This window comes from Cupressus sempervirens, chromosome 1 (genome assembly GCF_028749045.1).
Source record: "Cupressus sempervirens isolate cs-2001-9-10 chromosome 1, ASM2874904v1, whole genome shotgun sequence".
Lineage (NCBI taxonomy): Eukaryota > Viridiplantae > Streptophyta > Pinopsida > Cupressales > Cupressaceae > Cupressus > Cupressus sempervirens.
This window is the reverse complement of record NC_143118.1, coordinates 278,426,772-278,439,872: the sequence shown is the minus strand read 5'-3', so window position 1 is coordinate 278,439,872 and position 13,101 is coordinate 278,426,772.

Sequence of the window (13,101 nt, the reverse complement as noted above, 5' to 3'; positions counted from 1 at the left end):
ATCTTAGTAGAAACTTTCTCTAGTACCTTTTACTCAAAAACATTCTCTAACTAGGCCATTAATTTATCATTTGCTTCTATTTCCTCAATGTTGACTTTCTCAACAATATGTACTAACTAAGAGATGATAGGGGTCTGTTCATCAATGTCTTGGATATCAAATGCATCAACAAATATATATATTTATATCATTTAATACTTATCTTTGTTGTTTCTCTTCACATCTCTTCTTTTTGTTTCTTTCTTGCCAAAATATCTTGCAATATTACTTTTTTTTTTAAATGTGAGATTCTTCAAGTCCTAATCAAGTATTTTAGTAACTTCATCTAATGTAACAACTTTACCTAGATAAATGATCTCCTTTTTCTTCCCTTTACCCTTCTTAGGAGTGGTCTTGCTCAACATTGCTAGAGCTAGAGTGGGTGAAGGGTTTTCACCACTTGTTTGTGTATTAGTGCTAGAGACACCAACAGTAGCACTCAGTGTGATTAGATCTTTAGGGGCTTTCACTTGTTGTGAAGATGTAGGATTTTTCATAGTCAGGGGTGGAGTGTGAGTGTACATAATCGAGTCTATCTGTGAAACTTCATTCTTCTCTTCTTCTCTTTCCTTCTCCTTTTATTTATGTTATATTTCTTTGATTCCCTTAGTTAGATATCTTGAGACTTGTGGTCCTTTCTAACCTATAGTAGATTGATCATTTAATTCTTTGTCTTTCTTGTTCTACACATCTGAAGCCTTAGTTTCTTCCTTGTCCTTTTCTAGTTCCTTGGCTACTATTGAACTCTGAGCAGGAGGATTGATAGTTCGAGCTTGTGTCTCTCCTATTTTGGGGTAATCCTTTATTTTTTGTATAATAGGAGTTTTAGGTATGGTTGAATGAATCGATGACACATTTCCCTATTCCTATAAGCTCAACACACATGTGTCTTCTTCATCACTATGCATATCATCAATAGTTCATCCTTTTCACTCTCATGTATGCCTCCTTTACCTTTTCCATTCTTGTTAATATCTTTTTTATTTAGTCAAAAAATAATCTTCAAAAGTAGTTCATTTTGTTTTACAAAAAAGCCTCAACTTTATTTTGTAATATACTAAATGTTCTATATTTAGGAACAAATTTATTCCTATACTTCTCCAAATATGTTGTCATTTTCTTAATGTTAGTTTAGGCATGATTTAAGCCAATGACCCTTCTCTTATTTTCCTTTCAATTATTGTTTCCTATTACAATTTGGCATCAATTCTATTATATAGTTCATTGGTAATATTTCTTCCTATCTCTATAGCTGTTAATATGCACTTAACCATCATCTCTAATATGGCTTCCTCTACCTTAGTATTATCAAGAGCTCTTAATATTCCATACTTTATAAATTTGAAACCTTATAAGCCTATAGAGATTCTAATGTTGTCACATACCTCATCAATGGTGTTAGGCTTTGTATGCACAATGAATTAGTAGTGACCTGGTTCATTAGATTTAGTTTTCTCTAAATTTTCTTCTTCATGATCTTCTTGTGCTATTAATTTATTCTCTTTGTCTAACCTTTAGTCACTAGAAACTTTCCTTTTATTGTACTTGTACCACTTGAACCTTTACTAGGTTTTGTAATTTGTACAAAACCTTTTAATAATGGTGGCTTAGCACTAGTTGCTACTCTAGTTCTCATTCTAATTCATGTAGAAGGAGAGAGGGGCTTAGCTATTACCTTCTTTACATTCTAAGTCATGATTTTAACTATCTTGGCCTTCTTTTCTGGTGGGGTGAAAAGTGCTAGGGGTTTACCCTATTTTTTCTATACTTTCTTCTTCTTCCTCTACATCACCTTCACTATCTTCATCCTCTCCAAGACCTTTTGTGATCATCAAAGGTCCTTCACCTTCAGTTTGTGTGCCTAATTTCTCTTCTAGGTCTTTAATCATTTTCTTCCTCTTCTTGTCAATAGAAGCAATATTTATGTTTATTTATATTCTTTCTTTTACTTCTTCATATTTTCCAAAGGGCTTAGCCTTTGCATCAACTTATTTATTAAGTAGTGTAGTAATTGTTGCACTCACATCATTAATATCAATATCATATCCAAAAGGTTTATGCTAGGCTACTCTTGGCTTAACTATCTAAACATATGTGTAGTAAATGTCAACTAGAGATCACACATGTTTATAGCATTTGTTAGCTAAGGATGTAGGAATCCTTATTTTTCTCCTTATTTTCTATTTGAATTCATCAAAATAGACATCTAATATATTCTCAAAATTATCTCCTAGATTCACAATATACATACTTATCTACTTTGTAGCATGTTTATTTTATTCTCACAAAACATTTCCAATAGTAGGAAAATAACTCTGAGTATAAAAGAAAATACAGAATATTAGTGATCAAAAATTACACATTGAGTTCTTAGTATTTTAAATTGATAATAGGTTCTCTTCTAGTTGTAACCATTGAAGCTCAACATGATCATATTCATGGCCTTTCAACAAAGTTTTTTGAGCTTGATGTAAAACCATACATGGCACACTATTCAATCAAATTAGCTAGTAGAATTTATGTGCAATCACTCCCACTGCAAAATCAATCAATGGATTAGTGATGTTTAAAATAGACATGCAACACCCATTCCACTTTTCTTTGGTGTTTGCCTCAACCACATCTTTTTGTTGGTATTGCATAGTCTTCCTTTTATCAAATGTTGGGTATCTTGTGTTAGCATGAATAATCTTCATAATTTTGACTAGTCCATTCTCTAATCATAAGCCCATCTCATAAATTCGCCTGAACACAACCTTGCTCCATTAAATTTTAAAATTTATTGTAAAATCTAAGTACATGTTAACCCTTTCATGTTAAAAATCTTGAATTCATCCTCCAATACTCTTTTATCACACGACTTTTGGTATGCCATACAAATTTCATAATCTCCCACTTCACTAATTTTACACATATAAAAACTTTGTAATCATGAATCATGATAACTATGGGTGGTATCAATGATATCACACCCATTGAATTTCCTTTCATATAAATTTTAGGAATAGTATTGTATTTAGGTGGAGGAAAACTAACACTCTTCACCAATTGAACATTGCTTACCTCTTCTCATTTATTCTTGAAAATTGATGATGATGATGTTATTTTCATGTTAGGGATTTTAGTTTTTTCTTTCTTAACAAATCAACACAACTGAAAATCAATTCTCAATCTTAATGCAACTACAAATTCGCTTGCAATCATCTTAAAATTTTCTTCACAATTTTCTCAAGTCACTCAGGTTTTGAAATCCTAATGCAAGCTATGTGAAATACTTTCAAACATTCAATATATACCTTCATTCATTCAAATTAATCCTCTCATAAATGTCATTTGCTTAGTTAGGTAGAATCAAACTGTCTTGGTCATCATTGTCATTCCCTAAATTTAACAAGGCAAAACACAACCAATTATATATATATATATAATTACTAAAAGGTAAACTAAAGATAATGTTTATAGAACTATACTTGCTATGAATGTTCTATCAAATTGTGAGGTATCTGGATAAACAATTCCGGATAGAGGATACCAATTTGGTCATTATGTTTGGAGATGGACAAGTTAACTGGTAAAAAGGATTTCACATTCATTTGAACTTTGTGCTACAAGTTTCCATTATGATATGGGTGTGACTAATTTAAATGAGCTCCTACTATAGTGATGTCATATGAACTAGGTACTATTATCTACATTTCTAAGTCAAATTGCCAATTATTGGTTATTTTCCAAATTGTTATAATGCAATGCTATCAAATATCCTTTATAATTACTATTTTGATTTATTTTTTTAATTCTTAATATTAAAACTAACTAAGCATACATGTGCCAATTATCCTTAGCTTGCTAAGTAGAAGTCTTAGGTAGTTACACTTAGCACACATTAGGTGTTTTACCTAACATACAATTTTATCATCACTCCCCACGTAGCTACTAATGGAAGAATATCCCAAGACATATAATGGACGGATTATATTTGTAAGCACTATTTATAGGTATACATAACATCTAGGGGAGTTTATGATAGTTCTATATTTAATATATTCTAATTTCATTTTATTATAAAACACCTACTTACTAACATAGATTGAATGTAGTACTTGTCTCACATAAACCATAGTCATATTAAATATGTTGTATTTAATTACTAACTATAATAATTTTCAATAATCCTCATCTAAAAGAACCACTACTAAGAATCATAATATAATGGTCAAATAAACTTTATATATATATATATATATATATATATCTTTTCCTAAAGAAAGACCAACCAATAAAACTAATCCTTTTCCTAACATTACATCTTTTAGCACCATGTTTATTTTGGTTAACAAATTAAACCATAACTTTACATACACATATATATTTATATTTATTTATTTTAATTTATTAGTTTATTATCACAATTATTGTTATTTTTATGATTTCATCTTATGTTATAATTTCATTAATTTATTAGCACTAAGTTTGACTACAAATCCAAATCTTTAACTACCACTCTATTTTAAATATTGAATACCTAAAACACACTTTTCTCTACCTACTCCTTAACCCCATCATCATTGCATACATCCCTAAGCATGATAAGATTTGTATTCTTTGCTTACCAATCATCAAGGACATTTCTCTTTTCAAGACACTAATCTTGACTCTCCTTAGGCACCTATGAAGATGAATTACTATAAAATTTTAGGCCCACCTTTCCTCAAGACATCATAACACTCCTCCCAAGGTGAGATGACCAACCACTACCCTCTATCTTATGTCAGATTACAGCAAGGTAAAGCATAAAGCAAGGCATATGTAATAAAGTAAATCTTCACCCAATCCCAAGGTGCTTCTTCCTATGTGGGTGCTATTTCTCCCTTCTCCCAAGGTGGACACTTTACAAGTTTGAAACCCATGTTAATAATTGGTCTTACTTAAATTTTTATAGGATGATGCACTCAAGGAAAGGGAAGGGAGTTTTTGACATATTTCAAAACCAAGACAAGCCTTGCTGAATTTTAATCATTTGTTTTCTAAGAGCATGGTACACCTACGGAGGTGGGGCTCATGTTTTGATTGCCTTGACCTTGCTTTCTTTCATGGAAACTAGACATCTAGATTTAAGTACATAAGACCTCTTCTTGATCACCTTAATGTTTTTTTTATGTTTAGTTGGTGCTGAGTAGAAAAAGGTGGTCAGTTAGGTAGGGAGTTATGGGTATTACTTTTTTTTTGTTTAGTGTTTAAAATAATATGCAAGGTGCTAGGTGGTGGGTAGTCATTTAAGGGTGGTCTTGCTTTTGCATGGATATATATTTATTTATTTTAAACACAAAGTTCAAAGAATATTCCATTTGAATAAAATATTAGACTTAAATGGAAAGTGGATTTTTTGCCACAAATTCTAGAGGATTAAATGCTACATATAGGCTTTATTGTTTATGCATTTGTACTATGTTTTCATTTCAAGCTAGTCTTCTCTTAATACTACCATGGCATTCTTATGAACATGTTTAATGATGTGATGGTTATATCTGACCTAGGAATTTATTAGATAGTGAAAAAAAAAACATGATCTAAGTTTCATACACATAAAGGAACTATCCAAGCATGTCAACTTTGTAATGCAACATCTATGTTTTAAATTGAACAACTATATATTCTTCTACACAAAATTTATGAAGTATTTATACCAAATGATTTACAATTAACATAAGAAGGAGGATCTTATTACATAACTTCTTCATAATACATCAAATCACATAATATGAAACTCATAATAAATATTTCTTGCAAATGTTATTTTGTTCAATTTTCTCAACTTCACATTTTCAACAATATGTAATAACATGAAATTTTCATTTTACATCACATTGAAATAAAAAGGAGACTTAATCATCACAACATATTTTGTAATAACATGGGAAGATTGGTCTTTCTACACATTTGATATTTCAACATTGTCAAGGGTGTAACCCTAATATCTTCAAGGAATCCATCTTCACAAAACCTAAAAACACACTATCATGCCCAAAATTTGAACAAGACACATGCATACACATAAGTATAATATTCAGTTTTAATTCTTGAAAATAATTTCAGAAATCATATCAAATTATTAATAGCTTATTTTGCTACAAGTTTTCAAATCCTTTTACTCATTTATAAGAAATATTTAAACTAAAATATATTAAAAGTATTGAAAAGTCCTTCCAAACAATATAATCATAATTGGATCCTTACAAAATTTCAAAAATTGCATGAAGATCTACTTCTTATCTTTAAAAATACATAACTTTTACAAATATTCATAATAAATCATCTTTAGATCTCAAACAAAAAATGAAAATCTTCCAAGTTTTTCTTCAACACATATCCATTTGGAAAACCTATTAAAAAAAAAACCTTGAAAACTATGGAGAGCTCACCTCCTAACCTAGATCTCTATGAGACCATCGACCGAGCTTGGAGAACCAAGACCAATCGGGTAATAATCAAGCACATCCATATAGATCAAAAATATAGGAAACAAAATTTAACACACTTTTTGAGCTTACATAGTAGGCTACCAGAGAAACTAATAGAATGGGTGAAGGTGTGCCTAAAAAGCCTGAGGAGAAACCAAATACAAAAACCCAAATTTTCCTTCACAAGGCATACAAAATAAATACCAACTCTCACAAAAATTCTCCCATTATCACCCCCAAAGTACATAACAAAGTACTAGTACATGCAACCCATATTGCATGATTATCCCTCTTCGTTCTAGGGAAGAGACTCTGCACTCATGGGATAGGCACAACTAACCCATTCACCTGAAGGACACTTCTTCCTTCCCAAGGGTGAGCAATAGAAACTCATCCTCACCAAACAATACAATAGAGACAATGAACAACACACATATGCATCTGTAGACGATTTACAGGTCTTTTATTCAAGAAAATAATACAACACATAGTTACCAAAACATGGAAAAAGCTCCAACCTTTTTCCAACCTATGGTAAATGAACTGATTTGAGAAGAGCCCTCTATCCTTCCTTCCTCTAATCTTGAAAAATCAAAAACCTCTAAAACTAGAGAGTGGGTGAATATCCCTCTATTTTACAATTCATCTCTAAAAGAAACACAACTCCTAATTTTTCTTGATAATGAAAGAGAACAACCACTTAAACTGAACCTAAGTTTCCCTATTTGGTTGGAATTATCAACTTGCTGAAGATAAGGTGGGAATTTGGGTAAGTCTTCTTCCATTTTCGCAATACTTGAAAAATGGGATTTTAAAAGTGTTAGAAAAGATATTTTAACTCAATTAAAGTCAAAATTAAAGCCCTAACATATAGTACTAACATGTAGGTAACTTAATTTAACTAGAAGAACACCCTAAGACTCAAATAAAGCCCTCTAAAGTCACCCTAAACTTGAAATCCAGAATTTAATTTAATTAAAGCCTTCATAAGATATTTTTATTCAAGGGGATAAAACTTAACATTTCTAACTGGTTAGGAATAAGGTTGGGTGTCTTTTGCCAATATCTTAACCTGACTTGCCATTTAAACACATAACAACACAAGTGTCAAGTGACATTATAAAATATATATTTAACATTATGAGTGGCAAATCAATTTTCCCAAAAAGGAATCTAATCTAAAACATTCATTCACATTACGTTCACAAAGTAAAATACTTAACAATGAGGTTAAGATCTCTTCATTAGATCCAACCTTGGCATTCACAATTAATACAAAGGTATAGTCTTGGTCCTCCATTTTACCATGGTTATTTCCTGCACACTCAAACCACATATCAATAGTCCAAGATAAATAAATCATATGCATAGCCAAATCATCAATCAATTATATATTAATAATTGAATCAAAACATAAGGCATATCTCAATTGAATTTCAAATAACATTTTTTCATTTCTAAACTATTGTGCATATATAATACTACCATTATCAAACTAAACATGATATGACCCTTTTGCAACATTTCATGATTTCCATATATATATATATATATATATATATATATATATATATATATATATATATATATATATATATATATATATATATATATATATATATATATATATATATATATGTATATATATATATATATATATATATATATATATATATATATGTATATATATATATATATATATATATATATATGTATATATATATATATATATATATATATATATATATAAAATCCATCTAACATTTCAATTCAAAAGTAATTTCCTACTTGTTAATAAAATAACCAAGCAAGTACATGAATGTAACTAATCATTAGACATCACAAATAAGTTCTAACATCATAAATAATTACCATAAAATAAAGTGTCCCATATTATCAAATAGTCCTAGTAACAGTCCAAAATAGTACAACATATAACAAGGTATCAAAATATAAAGTATCTGAAATACAAATAAATTATTATGATATGCTATGATGGTGCAAGGTGAGGGCTCACACACACATGAACTAGGAACCATGGAGGCTCACCATCCATCCTAGGCTTCTATGAAGCCACCCACCAAGCTTGGAGAAATAAGGCACAAATGGCTACACACATCAAACTCACATATCATGCATAACCATAACAACACAGCTCAACACAACACATCACAATATAACCCGACCCAAGGATTGCACAAAGATTCAACAATAGAATCAAGAAATAGGGTGAAGGTGGGCTCTCTCCATGAGGTGAATGTCAAAACCATGAATCACATATATTCACATTTTATCATAAGTAACATGCCCTTTCAAGGCTTAACAATGTCTTCCCTCCTCATACACCTCCTTATACCTCCAAGAATGCAAGTAACCATGAAGTTCATTTTCATTGAAACACATCAAAATCATCTCCACACGTGTGAAATTTTCTCAACTACATGGGTGAGCCCAACTAACCCCTTTACCTAAGCATCTCTTTCCTCCCAAGGGTGAGTGATGCTTCACACCCATTTTACACAAAAAACAACATGAACAAACCAAGATTCAAGGAAGAAATCACATAAAACTTCTCATATTCAACTCACATACAAAAAAATTCTTCACAAAAACACATCTACACCATATCAAATGTACAATGCAATGAAGAAAACACCATATCAAATCTAAAATGTAATGAGGAACATTATAGATTATGGATACCAACCTCACTCTAACCAATGGCAAATGAAAGTCATTGTAGAGCTCCTTATCCTCTTCCTCCAAACCCTAAATGTCTCTAAAGTTAGAGAGTTAGTATGTGGATTTCTAATTTGGTCATTCCTCTATATAAGACTAACATTTTGGGATTCAATAAAAAATGCATTCTTTCTGGGTCTCCTAGGTCTTCTAGGCACCCTAGGGGTTACTACTAACCCCCTAACTTAAATTATTATCATGGGTAGGGTTTATTTTTATCACAATTTCACCTTAGAGCTACTTTTGGCCCTCATAATGCTAGGTAAAGTCCAATTTCGAGTTTCCTATGGTTATAACCTTGTTTCCCTTACTAAGTCAAGGTAGTAAGTCTAATTCTTAATTAAGGAATTTAGCTTGAGATAAGGTGGCCACATGATCCATCTTTAGAGAACATGTCATTTTCACATAATGAGTACAACTATCAGGTGACACACACAAAATTCACTATACGTCACATGTGACATGTTTTGAATCTACTCATGAAATACATACTACACACATACATCTCACATTTACAAAATAAACACATCACAATGAGGTTTATGAATCTTGTAAAGATTCACCTTGGCATTTTCATATTAACATGTGTTTATACCTTGTTTCCACGTTATGTTTCCATGATTCCTTTCCTACACACTAAACTCAAGCATTAGTAGTCCAATGAAAATTTCCATATAAAATACATATGAAAGTAAAGATACATGAAAATTTTTTTATTCTACAATTCACTTATAATATGTTTCATAATTAACTTCCTATTCTCCATCATTTACCTATAAAACATTTGATCATTATTCCTCAAAAATATGCATATTACTAACTTCCCAACAAGATCAATTTAAGTATTTTGAATCACATCATAATTCCATTTTCTATCATAGTGATGGAATGTTGATTGTATACTACTAAATTAGTCAAAAAATTAGTTCCAAATACATATTTTAGGTCAAAATCATCAAAATGAAAAAATCTCAACTAATATCCTTTGATTTAGTTAAATATCATTTGGTTTTAGTTATCATTATGAGATAATTATCAATTATGCCAAGTAGGCCCGATATTTACATAGTCATGTCAAATAGTTTCAGAATCCAATCGATTATATTTTATTGTTTCATAAAATCTTTCCTTATTAATATCCAGATATTCAACTAATTGACTCATCAGATTGCATCATATCAAGTTCTTCCATGTAGACCTTCATCCAAATTGATAACAATTTTCATCTTCTAACTATTAATATTATTCACAAGAGTGGGTGTTGATTCATCTTTTGATACTAGCCATAAATTTAATTATCCTAATAGGCCATCAAATATTAGGAACCTATTGACATAGTTTTCTAAGTTATGGCACCTCAATTCTTTATTCCATAGGGTCTTAGCTTATCAACTTAATGAAATTTGAACATGATACTTAGTACAAAAATGACTACAATAGACATCAGTCTCAATAAGATTTTAGGTTCATTATAAATCAAGGCATACTTAGATTCCAAGACCTTCTTACCTTCATTCTATCATAATGTGTATGGTATCAGTCTATGATTCACAAGAGATAGAATGCAACATCTTATCTCATTTATTCCTCCTAGATCTAACCATATTTATGTTATTAACATTTATAATAAGGTACTAGGGAATGGACCTTACATCTTCCCCCCTTGCTTTTGACTTCCTCTTGGAAGTCACCCAAAATTAGGAACATATCCTTTGTAGAAAGGGTTTACCTAGCCATAGTGTAAATGGTCCAATTTTAGAGGTATTTTCCATAATATTCAGAATGGGTTTATGTGTATTCATGATTTAATTTAAGAATTATAAACTTTGGACCATAACTCATGATATGGATAAATCCCCATAAGATGGATTATTTCACAATTTCATTGATTAGATATCATCCAACCATTGGTGTACCTATCATAATCCTCAACTATCTTTCATAAGTATTTCTTACATAATCCTTTACTTCATATAAGAATTTCTTAGGGTTATTAAGCCTTGAAAATGTTTGCACTATCTCTTGGGGTTTAAGAATACAATTATGCTAATAATGTATTTGAAGTCAAATCATTCATGTTTGTGAATTCTTATTTCTAGCTTCCTCATTCTTGTTTAATTGAGGTCATTTCCATTTGCCAATGGGTAGTATTGTCAACCTACTTATTTCTCCTATCATACCATTTACTCAAAATTCTTTCTCGTTACACTTATGTTTGAAGTCCATTTTATTATTTTCTTTTCTATATACACTGCCTTGAGTTTTATAATTATCTATTTCTAAAGTTAGTATATTCTCTATTAGTTATCATATGCTAACTTTATTCTTTACTGGCTTTAGTTATTTTCTCTACTTGACACTGACTAAATTTTATGATTGTAGTCCAATATTTAACTTACTGATAATGGATATCTTTCCTTGATGGAATTATTTATCTTCCATCAAAAGTATGAGAATTCAATCTTATTATCCTGGTATCAAGGTTTCCTTATGTCCTATCAATGCAACACTTGGTTGGTATTTTATTTATTTATTTATTTGTTTCTCATTGGAGGTTTTGTAACATGGAAACCAATTATAGTGTTGAGTGTTAATATTAGTATGCTAATTGATGCCTCTAATTAAATCTAATATTGAAACTTATCAAGATCCCTTTGAGGCTTAAAACTTAAGGAATCAAATTTATTACCTTTTGCAAGAAAATAATTGGAGTTTTTCATTATCGTTGTACAGGATCAACTTATGAAACAATTAGCTCAATTATTTTTGTTGAGATCTAATTGAAAAGATCACTATTGAAGAAGGGAGAATTGTTTGCAAAGAGGGAGATTATTGATAAAGAATGTTTTCAATCATTGTTTTGTCACTGATGTCAAACTTGTTATTTGTTGGAATGACAATTGTTTATAAGATCCAAGTACCATCACTTAGTTGATTGATGAAGAGGATTTAATCAATAAGATGTAGCAAAAGAACCTAAGGGAAAGGTTGAGTTATGGTTTTTTAATGAAGTGCAAGGATTAGTTAATACAATGGTAAAATGATGTATTGATAATACACTTGAAGATACAAAGGTTAGATGCACTTAGAAACTCTAGAAGAATAAGTTGTATCAAAGTTGTCTATAAAGCTTGACTAAGTTCATCAATGGGTGTCGAGCAAGCTAGTTCATGATGAGCAGATTATTATTAAGTGCCAAGAAATGCAAAATATAGTGTGTGTCAAGTGAAATATAAGGAGCCAAGAAAGTTCAAGTGTTGAGTACATAATAGGCGTCAAGCATCAGTAAACATTAGTTGATGCCAAATGAATCCATAGTAAGTGTCAAGCATTAGTAAAACACAATAGGTGTTGAGTAACATAGTATGTGTTGAGCATCAGAAATTTAATAGTGTTGAGTTGCTGCATTATTTGAAAATTCAAAGATTCACTAGATCTAAGTTGACAAGTTTGTTAACTTGAAGTTTGTGAACAAGATGGAAGATAAGGATGATGAGCTAGTGGCACAAAATTTTAGGTTAACCATTTTGATGTGAATATAGGAGGATTCTTCATGACATTTGTAGAATAAAACAAGATTAGGGGTAGATTCATTGAATCTTCCTTAATCCATTCAAACAATAATTAAGAGCAGAAATATTGGAGTGAGAAAAGTATTATAGACTTCTATTTGAGTTATAGGTCAAGAAGCAAGAGAAGTTGAGCAATCGGTTGGACATAGTATGTGATGTCAAGGTGAAGGCATTGAGAGGGAGGAATAGAGTACAAAGACTTTGCTTCAATAAGTGACCACAGAGATGATTGCACTAGAAAATTGACCATGGAGACTTAAGGAGACAAAGCTTGAAAGGAAGACAAGCTATCA